Source organism: Pipra filicauda, unplaced genomic scaffold (genome assembly GCF_003945595.2).
Source record: "Pipra filicauda isolate LSUMZ 115617 unplaced genomic scaffold, ASM394559v2 scaffold90_size2875636_pilon, whole genome shotgun sequence".
In the NCBI taxonomy this organism is placed as follows: Eukaryota; Metazoa; Chordata; class Aves; order Passeriformes; family Pipridae; genus Pipra; species Pipra filicauda.
The window spans coordinates 793,832-806,704 of record NW_024105098.1 but is presented as its reverse complement, the minus strand read 5'-3'; the positions used below and the strand labels follow the sequence as shown (position 1 = coordinate 806,704).

The following is a 12,873-nucleotide window of genomic DNA, read 5'->3' as shown; positions in this document are numbered from 1 at the left end:
TTCAAGAGCTCTTTCTATTTTAGAATTTTCTAGTTTTAGAATAATAATTCTGGATTACAGGTTTATCCTGGATGTGGGATTACACCTGAAAAATTTCAGCATGTGGCTTTATATTTATCTGTCCTTTAGCTTTAAAAGAAAGACTGTTTATGTCCTAAAATCTGCTATTAAAATCTTGTGATTTGCATTCCCATCTTAAATGGAAAAGTCCTGCATGCCTAATGATTCTAGTGACCTTTTTCCCCATCTTCCTTCCATGAACTCATGTTGCCCCTTAGCTCTCATGGTGTGACTTCAGTGAAAGAATCAGAGAGTCATCAGAGAGTCATTTTGAAAAAAGGTGTGTCAATAAATGAGGAGGACAATTTCCAGCCAAAGCAAGGGGGGAAAGGCTTCTTTATTGAGCATATTTTATGTGTATAGAAGACTGAGTTGCTGGAGGCTTTATGTGTTTAAGGTTTTAATTATAACAAGAAGTAGTCGGGCAGTGATGAGTGTTCTGGGTTTATTTTGTTTGATAAGAAACTTATATTAAAGCTGAAATGGTTCATTTTTACTTCATTTAGGTGGTCTTTGGTGTTTCTACCTCCACAAGCTCTGGTATTTCCCCAGCAATCTCACAGAAATACGGGGATCCTTTTTAGCAGCTGCTATATAATACAGATACTTTTCTTTGATCCCGCTGGTAGACATCATTTGTCTCTCACAACTGGTTTAATGTTGTTGAATCATGCATCTGGTAGATCTTTCAAGCCTCGAAAATATCTAGTGATATTTTGCAAATTATTACTAGATACATTAGCATGTAAGTAAGTATGTTGAAGTACTTCCTGTGGGTGCAGAGGGCTGACCTTGGCCACAGCTGCCTGGCTCTGGGAGCTGGCTGTGTTGCTGAGGCAGCAGGGGAAGCATGTTACTCTTTTGTGAGGAGCAGGGGTTGGAGCAAGGAGCTGTGTCCAGCTAGAGGCACAAAAGAGGCCCTTGCAAAGCAGCAGACAGAAAAAAGCAGGGAGAGACCTGAGAGAAAAGATGGACCACAAAAGGCTCAGTTAGAGGAAATCATAATGAGCTTAACTTCAGTGGGAAAACAGCACTGGAAGAAGGGGAGGGATTGGTTCAGTAGCTGTAAGACACCAAGAAATGATGAATCACAGGAAAAGTTTTGCCTTTGAGGGGGTTGAGTAGCACAGTAATGTTTATGCAACCTCCCTTAAATGACATTATTTAATTTAATTGCAAAATAAAATGGATTTACTTGTTGATGCAAAATGGAAGTAGTACCAGATTCCCTTACAGCACAGTGTCTGGAACTGTTTTCCAGCAACAGTTTTGCTGTCTTTACTGAAGATCTTTCAGTGATTAGAGAGAGAACCATTTGGGAGAAGTTTGGGGATGGAATGGATAGATTTGTTTAGCATTAATGGGAGAAAAGAAACACACCCATCCCTCCCTCCACCACCACCCCCCTAAAAAAAAAAAAGCCAACACCAGAACAAGCAAACAAAGCAAAACCAAGAAGCAGATTTCCACAAAGGACTTGCTTACAAACGTACGTCAGCACACATTCCTGTCTGGTAGAAGCATCCACACACACAACTTGTGTGTACAGCACACCTTTCACCTGCATGAGAAGTACCTGTGAACGAGAGTTTCTGGGAGTGCTGATGATATGACAGTCAATACTTGTGTGCTGTAGCTGTGAATTTAGCAACATCCCAGTAACAAACTGGATTTTAAGGAGGAAGGACTTGAAACTCTGTTGTGTTTTGGCTATTGCTGTCCGTTTGGAGGATGCAGGACCCAGCTTTCTCCCTGTGTTATTAGGTGATAGTTGCTTGTTGAGATCTCTGTCAAAGCCTATGAAGTGCCATCTGACCCCTACACAGGCCAGGGGGTAAGGTATGTGTCAGGACTCTAGTTTTAAAGGAAGGTTACAGTATCATATCTCACAGTAAGTGGCATGAGGCAGGTATAGCTGATTTTCATAAAGCTAACCTCTGGCATATTTTTCATCGGGGATTGGATAACTGGAATAATCTTCTTACATCATTCAAATATCAGGCTTGGTTTAGGGTATTGGGCATCACTCCCCTGTCCCTTTTCCCCACCCCTGCTAGTTTTGGTTGAATGGTATTTTAAAGGTTTTGCAGTCAGTCTGAAAAGTCAGCAACCTCCTTTCTCAGAGGAACACAGACTGCCTTGATGGCCAGTGTTCTATTAGGGAGCAGGAGCACCACTTGCTGGTTTTCTTCTGCTTGTTGCTGGTCTTGTGTTTCTGTCTATCTCTGCATTTCTGGCACTGAGAATCAAACTGGATGTTTCACAAAATAAACTGGACACTTGCCAGAGATGAGTGACAAATAAAGACTAAGGCAAGCTGTATAGCAGGAACAGGGACCAAGATTTCCCCATTGGCAGGGACAGAGGCAAAGCCAGGGAAAACCCCAGTGGGGCAGGAGGACAGGAGCAATTGAAATGGACTTGTTGCTGCTCTCCCTGGAAGTTGGGTGGCATTTATGTGTCTCCAGTGGGCACTGGAGGTGGTGGTGTAGGCTGCCTGACCTCCCCTGCCCTTCCCAGAGAGGAGAGCAGGGCTCTGCTCTTTGCAAACCAGGCCCCAGCTGTTTCCATTGCACAGAAGAAAGTAAGATTGCTGTTATCTCTGTGCAAGTGATAAAGCTGAATGTAAACCTGTGCTGGAGCAGTTGAAAGGAAAGCTGAAAAGAACAACTCCCAGAGCAGGCAGGGTGAGAGTGGGGGATATATTATGGTTGGCCTGTTAGTGTATATGCCTTTGTTTTCAAAATGAATGCTTCAGCAGTTGATACAGCCTGCTGGGATTTAGGTGTTTGGTCTTACAAGGACCCTTGGAATGTCTGGAGAACAGCAAGTTGTAGGTATATGACTGTTGCTTAAAAGTAGGGCTGGCTATGTAGCATTGAGGAAACTTAAAAGTCAAGTTCTACACCTGCTCTTATAGTTCCATGAAATTAAAATCCTGAGTTGACAGCTCTGCTGCTTGCTGCATAATTGTGGGTAAAATGAGAGCAAGCAATGAATATTTACAGAAGGTTAGAAGTTCTTGCAAATTTGAGAAACCTCTCTGTTGTATTTGAAAACTCCTCTTGCTCAGGACACCACTCTGTTAATCCAAAAGAAAATAACAAGGTGAGTGGAGGAGTGGGCAACATGAGGTATCAAACCAAAAAACTGTACCTAAAATGGCCCACATACCATTCCAGTTCAGCCCAAAGATGAGCAGGGTGGAACTGGGAACGATTCAGTTATGAAAAGGAGGTTTAAGCGTAAAATAATATTATTTGTAACAATTAGGGGAAATAGTTTTACTCTGAGTTCTCGCTATCTCTCTCTCTCTTCTTTCATAGCAGGCTTAGAGTGGCCTTGGAGATTTGGAAGGGAAGACTGTCTGGTTTTTTCACTGTCAGTTTAGATCACTGTGATGTAATTCTGTCTAACACATGAAGAGCCTTTTGCTTGGCCTAGTAGAGATTAGGAATTAGTGCTTGTCTGTGAATGTGCTGAGCCCCTGTTGCATGTGCTATGAATAGGACAAAGGGAAGGCAGTGCTTAAATAGTGAGGGTCCCAGCATTGCTTTTCCAAAGGGGCAGTTGGAATCAGGTATTTACTTTAATGCCTTTTCAGAGGAATTATTGCCAAACTGAAGATTTTTTTTTTCAATTTGAAATAGTTCCTTCCCTCTCCAAACAAAGCTCTAGCCTCCCTGCAAGTTTCAGGATTTGCTCTTTTGAGGGGTTTGTTTGTCATAATAATGCTATCTTTTCTGGTTCACGATTTCAAACTGCTTGTTGCAACTGAAAGGTAGAAATAAAGAAAAACAAAATTTACAGAATTAGAGAGTCTTGTGAAGCCATGTGACTTGGGGAACTGGAACTCGGAGCAAAACATACCAGAGTGCATAGAAAGTTTATAGAAATGGAGCTTCAGCGTTCTCTTGAGTCTTCGTTATCCAACAAACATTAGAAACTGAGGAATCTTTAAAATATTTCAAGGAGCCTTGAACAACTTTGCTTAGGTTTTTCTGTACAATACCTGGTTTCAAAGTAGCTAAGCAAGATTATGAAGAACTGAAAGCCAAACAAAGCAGACAAAACCAAATGTCTGTTTACACTTTTGCTTAAGTCGCAATTTTTCCATTGCCCCCCTGAAAAATGGCATTAGGGAGGTCTCATTTGGTTTGCCAATTTTCTTGCCTTTTTTTTTTTTTGCTGTATATATTTACCTAATTGACATGAAAAGAAGCGGTTGTTGTCGTCTTTATACACTGCTGTGAGCAAGTCCTTAAATTCTGCCCTGCAAAACATGAGCTTCAGAGTACCTGGGGGAGGGTCTTATTGATCGTGGTGACAGGGTCGAGCTAAGGGACACAGTCAACTTTAACTGGCATATATCTAGAAAATGTAATGTGGAAAAAGGTAAGTTGGGGGCTTGCAAGCCCCTTGCCTTTTCAAGTTAGGCGATGTGTAGTGCATGAGAACTGCTGGCAGCATCTCTTAAAAAAAAAAAAATATTAAAAGTTGCCACGTGTTCTTTTAAAGTGCAGTGGCCATTGGAGAGGGAACAGGAGACACTGAAAGGTAAACAAAAGAATTCCAACCCAGTAGCCAGAGGAGGGTGAAGTGAAAGTTTTTCCTTTTGAAAAGCAGAAAGAAAATAGTTCCTGCTCTGTTCTACAGTATCTCCAAAATCCTCTCTTCTTAGGTAACTGGGATACTTAGCAGGCTTTGGGAAGTGCCTCTCAGCTCGTTACTCGTTGAAAATTTTTGTTCTTCTGCAGTGTAGGTTGTGAACAGAGAGCAGTGCTGCAGCACCACTCTGAAAGGGTATGATAAGCACACAGTGTGCTGGTAACTTAAACTAAAAAGCAAGTTCAGATCATCATGAAGAGCCAACATTGAAATTAAAGGTTCTAACTGCAAGTAAGAAACCTCTTGTCACTGTAAGGGTAATCAGGTGTTGGACAGAAAGTTTGTGTAGCTCTGAAGGTTTTCAAGACCTGAGTGAGGAAAGCCCTGAACACACTGGTCTGACTCTGTTTTGAGCAGGAGGTTGGACTAGAGGCCCGAGAGACTCAGCCCTCAAGCCTGTTGCCAGATATTCTGAATTTCTGTGATCCAGGCATTGTATTTGGAATCTTTGTTTTCTGAATCTCTTTTTCCATTTTTGAGTCGAGACAGTGTTTTTCTTTACTGTAAAACTAAAAGATACTTTATCCCTCATGTTTATTCCTCATGAAAGTGTTTATTGGCTCCCCAAGGCCAAGCACCTGAAATTTGTTTCTACTCCTTTGCAGCTTCTCCTTGAAAGCTGAGTTTATGTTAAATCAGATTTCTCTCCCAGTGAAAGTGGAAGGGCGGACTCTGACCTGTCCTCCGTGGCTTCCTTTTGCTTTGCTTTTGGATTGAATTCATTAAACTGTCTATTGACTCTGTTCCTCATCTCTGAAAAGGCATTTATTTTGTCATAGCACCTGGCATCCAAGGATCACGGCATTCTAAACAACCTGAAACGAAATAACGAGTCCACAGAGTAAATCAAGAGGCTGTGTGTGCACAGCCAGGGCAACCAAGAGGATTTCACTGGCCAATTCACTGAATCGGCAGCAAATCTGAGTAGAGCTTGAGTCTCTTGACTGGTTTTTTTGCATTAAATCTCATTTTCTCACAGTGTCCCTGTGTGAAACCAGCAGCTTTTCTTCCCTCTGCAATCAGAAGGCCTGAAGCTCCTTGTTCACACTTGTCCACACCAGTAAGTTGCTCCTGTTCTTTCTACCCGTTCTGTGTGCCCCAGCACCCCGTGATAGGCTAGGAAGGGCAGTGTATATCTTCTTTGCTAGCTGATGGTTGCATAAACAATGTTACCTTAATAAACAACCTGTTACCTCAATAAACAACCTTACCAGGAGAAAGGCAAGCTGTGTTGCACCCACCTGGGACCCTTTATTTATACCACCCAGGTCCCAGGTGAGACAAACACTCGTCTTCATTCCACCACCCTCCCTTCTTCACAACATCACTAAATGGTTGGATTTGGGATTAGTGTCTAGGCCTGGGTAGACTTTTCTTTCTGTCTGTGGTTCTCTACCTGGGTATTTACAGTGGGCCTCTGAAGATGGTGAGGTTGCATTAAGTACAGCCAAGGGGAAGAATTTAGCCTCCGGAATAGTTTCTTCCCAGTGCTGGCGTGTGAATGGGGAAGATGGATGTCTAATTTGCATATCCCTGGAAGTTTCCTTCTTCATGGCAGATAAGTAAAAACTGGTCTCAGAGTCACTGAGCCATAAGCAATGTGGACTCACATTTGGTAATTTCTTATGATGAAAGTCTTTTTTTATTCTCTTAGCAGGAAGATCTGTATCGTTTGACCCTTCAATTTAATAGAGATTTTTCCTGTAGAAATGCAAACATTTTATTGGAAGATGAAAGAGTGAGCCACAGCAATAGCTTTAGAGCTGAGACGTGCATTTTGCTTGCTTTGGCTGAGAACCCCAGTACTCCTTGGCATACAAGTGCCCTGCATCCTGAATCCTCTTCCACTTCTTTTTCTAGTGTGATGCAAAGTATTCCCTGAGCTATCGAGGGATGTGCTGAAATGGATGCTTTGAGGGTTAGTTCTTTTGTTGTGTTCTCTGACTTCAGTGTGCGGGATAAGCACCCAGGGTACAAAAAGGGTGCTTATTTGTACAGTTTTAGAAATCTGGAGTTATATTTAACAGGAAATAAAATCACAGCACACACTCTTTGGAGCATACTTGGGTTGCTTTCCAAATAAGGCTTGCAGTTTCTGGCAGGAAAAATTGGAATCTCTTATAACAACAGAAAATACGAACAGGCTAGAAGAAATCCTTTGCAAAATCCCAGCTCAGCTGAGGGTGAATGTGCCAGGAAAGACCAGTCTTTTTGTGGTCATTGCTCCAGTGGTTTAAGGAGCTGGAAGTTTCCTCTCCCTTCCCTAAGAATCCTGGAGGGGAATGATTATGGAAAGCTTCTTAACTCCTCAACCTTTGCTTTCACACGGGTATTGAACACATGCTCCAAAAAAAACAAGCCCCAAACCTGTTCCGTGTTACTTTTATCTCTGTGCATGTTTAATATTTTTGCTGGTCCCATTTCTGTGTCCTCCTTCAGACTGGTGACATGAGGTGCCAGTTTGATAAGCTGTGAAAACTGCACACTGCCCAATCCTTCGCCCTTTCTGCTGCACTTTGGTGCTTTCCTTGGGAGGCTTCTTTTTCAGTTGTTTTCACAGGTCATGAAACTAGGGTCTCTTGTAATGCTGCCAAACAGTGGGATGCTAGAGGGAGAGTGCTTAATGTTTGTCAAGAGGTTGGGTACCTTCTTCTGTCTGCATTCCCCTCAGCTACCAAAAATTCCTGTGCCTTACTCATAGAGGAGCTATTTTGCACACATCTCCATGACAAGTGTATTTTTTATTTATTCATTTTTTTAATAGGAGATTGGATTTGTGGACAAGTAAGTAGACAGAACAGGTCCCAAGGAGCCCCTGCAGAAGGGGGGGATGGGGTGGGACGTGGATGGTTGATGTGCTGGCGGGAGCAGCAGGTTGAAATAAGCCTCCTGGCACCCTCTAAATGTGTTTTTGTCTATGCACAGGACACTTCTGTACTTACTAAATGTGGGAGGAAAGGTGAGCTCTTCCTTCCCCCCCCCCTTCTTTCCCTGTGGAATATCTTCCTGTAAGGAGAATAGCCTGTGACAGGTTTCCTTCAGCAGAAATTGTTATTTGAGGGTAGCACACAGTGAGATGCTTTAGGCCTTCCAGTAACTTCTGGGACTGGCAGGCTTCCCTCCCACCACTTGCAGCTGCAAATAAAAGAAGAGCTACAGAAACACGTGGGGAAGATTCCCTCTTAAACAAACCCAGAGAGGAAGCTGTGATAGAAGCCAGAAATCCATAATGACCTGGCAACCCCAGGGGCTGCAGCAGCACTAGTAGAGATAGCAGGAGAGGGCTGTGCGGTTGTCCCACAGGCACAAAGTGTCGTGTCCCCACAGAGGGCCTCTACTGAACTGATAATGAGGTGGAGTTGAGGGAGAAGGATGTTGATGTCTTGGTAAGATGCTCTAGGCTGGGAGTGGTGATGCTCTTCTGGTTCCCTAGCACCGGGGATCGTGGGACTTATGTCAGAGTTAATTGGACAGGGTAAAGTTAGAACGTTGCAAGGAGCCTGCCTGTTTTGCACTGGGGAGATAAACACAAGGGACTAAAAGCACCAGAAAAGCACCTCAAGCGAGGTTCAGAGGCTCAGGCTCTGAGTCCCAAATTACAACACCTTGCACTCCAGCTGCTGCCTGGAAGCAGAAGTGCCCTAAGTCTGGAGGTGCTCCAGTTTGCCCAGGTTCCCAGAGCTCTGCTTTTGCATGAGCCACCTCTGTCTTGTTAGGCACGAGCCTGCTTGCCTTACAGGGTGCTGCTGCTGGCATCCCCAGCCCCGGCGGTTTGTGTTGGAGCCGCCGGAGCCAGCTCCCGGAGCGTATATGACGTGGCAGCAGCAGTCACTGCCTTTCTGTGCAGCAGCCCCAGGCTTGGAGCAGTATCCCTGCATCTGCACAGAGATCAACAGGCTTTCTGAGGAGAGGCCACCGTGAGGGGAGATAGATCAGAGGTGCCTGGGCATGGTGTCAACTCTCGATGACTGTTCGCCGTTTAGCAGACTTCCTGATTTCACCCACAAGTGTATTTTTATTTATAGCCATGAATTGTGTCAAAAAGTTCAAGTGCTTTAATGATGTCCTCCCAGCCAGAAGATTAAAAGAGGAAAAATGGAGAGATCTACTCTTGTTCATTAAAAATAAGTAATAATAATTTTACTAAAGGCTAAATACTATCCATGTTTCCATAAATAACAGTGCATGAAATCTCTAGAAATTGCTGCACGTTATCAAAAGCAGTTGTCCCAAAGACCTTGAATTTCTGTGGTCAGAGCTCCACAGAGCAGGTTCTTGCGTTTCATTAGCCAGGGTCTGGGAGAGAGCAAGGTGGAAATAAGAAAAACAGTCACTAAGTGCAAGGTATGAATGATAAGAAAAATTAATGCTGTGTAGGAAAATGGGCAGAGACTGAGCTAATGCAAAAAATCAGTTCAAATTTTGTGTCTTTTTACACTGATGGGATGGGGTTTTTTCCTCAGTTCCTTGAGGGTGCAGAACTAATAATTAAAAACATTGATATTGCACAAACTAATAAACACCCTCTCTGTAGGAACGGAGGGTATTGTACTTGCTGGCTTGCCTTCCTCCTCCTTTGCTCTTCCCTATTTCCAAATTAAAGACTGGAATGAGGAGAGGGATTTTTAAAATTTATTTGTTTCTGTGGGGGAGAGGGATGTATGTTGTGGTTTGGGGGGGGGTTGTCGTTTTTTTGGTTGGTTGTTTTCTTTTTTCACTCTTGTTGTTACCTGGCCCCTTCTCCTGTCTGCAACCTCAGACCATTTAGCTGCTGCTCTGACACAGTCTGCGCAGGAGGAGGAGGATCGAGGGGCCGCCTGGGGCCCCGGTGTCCCTTCCCACTCGGGGAACCGGGCAGGAGCCCCAGGTGTTCACTCTCTCCGGTGCCAGCTGTGGTTTTCAGACTGATCAGAGCCCTCGAGAGCCACTCCAGCTCGCGAAACCTGCGTGAAACGGGCTCGGCCAAAGTGGGTAATCCTGAGCTCTGTGGCGCTGAGCTGCCTCCCCGAGGCCGCCGCGGGGCTGGGGAAGGACCAGCGCGGGGTTCGGTCCTGCAGCAGCCCCAGGCCTCTCTGCTGCCGGGCCGCGAGTGGGAAGCGCGTTCCGGGGGCGAATGCGCGGTTTCGGGGAAGGCGGACGGGCCTGTCCCCCGGGTGTCAGCCCCGAGCGGGGAGCAGGCGGCAGCGCGGACCCGGGGCGCGCAGAGCGGGCGGCAGCCACCCGCGGGTCGGGCTGGGCCGGGCTGCGGGAGTTGGGGCCGCCGGCAGAGCCTCCGGCTCCCGGGCAGCTCGGGCGGGTGGCGGGGCGTCCCCGGCGGCGCGGGGCACGCGTGGCGGGCCGGCCCCGCCGCGAAGGGGCATGTCCCGCTGACGTGCGGGCCGGGGATTGGCAGCGGCCCGGCCTATATAGCCGACGGGGCGGGCGCCGCGCCGCTCTCCCAGGAGCGCTCCGGTTCTCCAGCAGGGCGGGCGAGCGGGCACCGGCCGGAGTGAGTCACGGGGGATGGGGGGCGGCCCCTTCGCCGCGGCCGCGGCGCCGACGTGGAGGCTGGCGGGGCGGGGGGGCGGCCCGGCCCGGAGCGGCCTCGCATCCTCCCCGGGGCACCGACGTGTCGGCGCCGCCGGGAAACTCCGCGCTAACTTCCCGCCGGTGGGGCCGGGCAAAGTCCGGCGGGGGCAGCCGGCGGCGGGAGGTGAGGACAGTGCAGCCCCCCGGCGCGGCCTTGGCCGGCGCTGACACGGCTGTGCCGGCCGGCAGCAGCTGCCGCGTAGCGCCGGCGTGCAGGGCCGGGCCGGTGGGGACGCCGGACCCCGTGGGTGCGCGGGGAGGGGGCAGCCAGGCCGGGGCGGCTCCACGCCGTCCCAGGCGTTCGTAGGGTTTGATCCCAGTACGAGCCAAAGCGGCGGGCTTTCGTCCAGCGGCGGGCAGACCGCGGAGCGCCGACGGCGGGCAGCCCAGCCTGCCCCGGGCCGCAGGGCTGAGCACTCCACTCCTGCCGTGCTATAGAGAGACGAGCGCCCTGGCCCTGTTCCCTGGCCATCGCTGGCGGCGGGACGTGCCACTGCCGGGTCCGGCGCTGGCCGTGCCTGCTGCGCTGCCGCCACCGGCAGCGTTCCAGCGGCCGCGGAGCCGCGCTCGGGGCTGTCACCGGGCCCCACGGGAGCGCATGTCCCCCGCTCGCCTGACGCGGCCGCCCCCGGCCTGCAGCCCGCAGGGCCGCGCTGGGCTGAGGCTGTCGGGGCTGCAGTTGCCCCACGGCACTCGCCGCGCTCCGGCCCCGTCCCCGCACAGTTCCACTGCGCTCGGCGCGCCCCCGCCGCCCCCTCGCGCTCGGCCCCGCCGGGGGCGCGGTGACAGCGGGGCCCGCCGGGCCCTTTAAGGGCGCCGCCTCGCCCCGCCGCCCCGCCCCCGGTGCCGGCAGTGCTGAGGTGGCGCTGGCGGCGCCGCCCGCCTGGCCCGGCTCGGCCCGGCCCGGCCTGCAGGGCCTGGCGGCTCCCCCACCCCTCGGCCGGGCACCGCGGGGCCGAGCGGAGGGGCAGCGCTGTGCCGCTGCCCCTAGGGACACGGTGGCGGTGCGGGCCCGGGCGGGCTCCGGGCGCAGACAGCCCCGCGCGGGAGGCTCCCCAGGGCCGATGCCCTTCTCGGAGCGCGGCCGGGGAAGCCCTCCCTCAGCCCTGGTGAGAGGCACCGCCGGGGCCTGCCCCGCTGGGCCGGCCAGCAGGACGCGGCCGGGTGCACGTCCTCAGTGGCGGGGCCGGCACAGGGCTCCTCCTGCCCGGGGCAGGACGTGGCGGCGAGGCCGGCGCTAGTGGAAGAGTAAACACGGGGGATGGGTCAGGTGTAGGGCTGGCGGCGTCCAGAGCTGTGGTCGTGTTGCACGCCCTGATGTCCTATGTCGGGAATCGATGCGAAGGGAGAGACTTCATCCTGCCACACAACGGCTGTGTGCCAGCATGATCCCCCCAAAACCAAGGGACCTGGGCCTTTAATCTCTGGGAGACCAGTCAGTTTTCAGAAAGCAAGTATTTTCATCTATGATCACTCCTTACCAAAAGATCGACCTGCCCTGCATGAACATCTGACAGAGGGTGGTGGCTACCACAACCAGCCCAGCCCTGCTACTGTGTGTGGTCCTCGTTGAGTTGGATTGTAGCTACCTCCATTAACAAAGTGCTAATGTTTTTATTAAATATACTTCTAAATAACATGTAACTGACATTTCTGTCCACAAGTACTGATTGTATTGGCAGCCTAACTCATGACTTTGCTTTTGTTTCTCTTCATACAAATGTTTCCCATGTGGTTAGGTCTGGCCCTTGCTGGAGGTTATTTTTAGGATTATTTCATTCTATTTAAGCGCGCTCTAGACTTCTGAAACTTCTTTTGGCGCACAAGGACAGCACTACAGGCGGTGCATCATCCTGGCAGTTTGAAACCTGTTGACCCAGTCAGCCGCACACTAGCATGACATAGCTGTAACCTTAGTTTCAAAACCTAAGTGGGAAACCAGGGAGGTGTAGGATCCAAATGCAGTGCCTGAGCTGCTGGTTTTGATGTTACATTTAAAATACCATTCTAATGGTTGCCTTCAATTTTGGCCGGAGATGAATCCCTGAAACCTACAATATACCAGATGCTTGGGGTTGCTGGAGATGAGGAGCATTTGTTCTTAGCTTGTTATATGGGTGACGAGGCAGAAATTCATACAGATAAACCCTGGCCTTCAATTTCTCTTTGAATGTCTGGCAACTCTCTGAGGTGGAGGCTGCAAGGAAGATTTCTGCAGCTGGTGTGTACACAGCGAAACCAGCAGCTGTGCCTCGAGGTCATGGCTTTCAGGTAGGCGCTATATTGGGTGTTGTTCACTAACTTCTTATCTTACCCACGTCCTCTAAGGAGCAGAGCACATGCAAGATCAGCCAGGTGGTGTTTTCTGGAGAAGTGAGAATTACAAGGATATTTGTGCTGTTAGCAAGGCTCCAGCCAGACCTCAGCAGCTGCTTGTGATATCTAGGATGCTGCCTTCCCGCCTTCATTGCTGTTTGTAGCTTGCCATGAGGTGGTGGCACCCTCGCCAGTGACCCAGCAGGCTGGAGGAGCCACCGTGGAATCTGCAGGCGTGTCCGAGATGGTCTGGGACAGGTG

At 49.5% G+C, this 12,873-nt stretch overlaps 1 protein-coding gene across 3 annotated transcripts in view; it reads left to right on the top strand.

Moving 5' to 3' along the window:
• Positions 1-12,873, top strand: part of LOC113989937 (high density lipoprotein binding protein) — a 39,125-nt gene that overhangs the window by 3,750 nt on the left and 22,502 nt on the right. The window contains exon 1 of one of the 3 annotated variants that reach the window (XM_027724944.2): positions 10,114-10,216. The exons of the other annotated variants lie outside the window; for them this stretch is intronic. The gene's annotated coding sequence lies outside the window, so the exon portion shown is untranslated. Of the gene's footprint in view, positions 1-10,113; positions 10,217-12,873 lie in introns of those variants that run through there. 3 annotated transcript variants of the gene reach the window in all.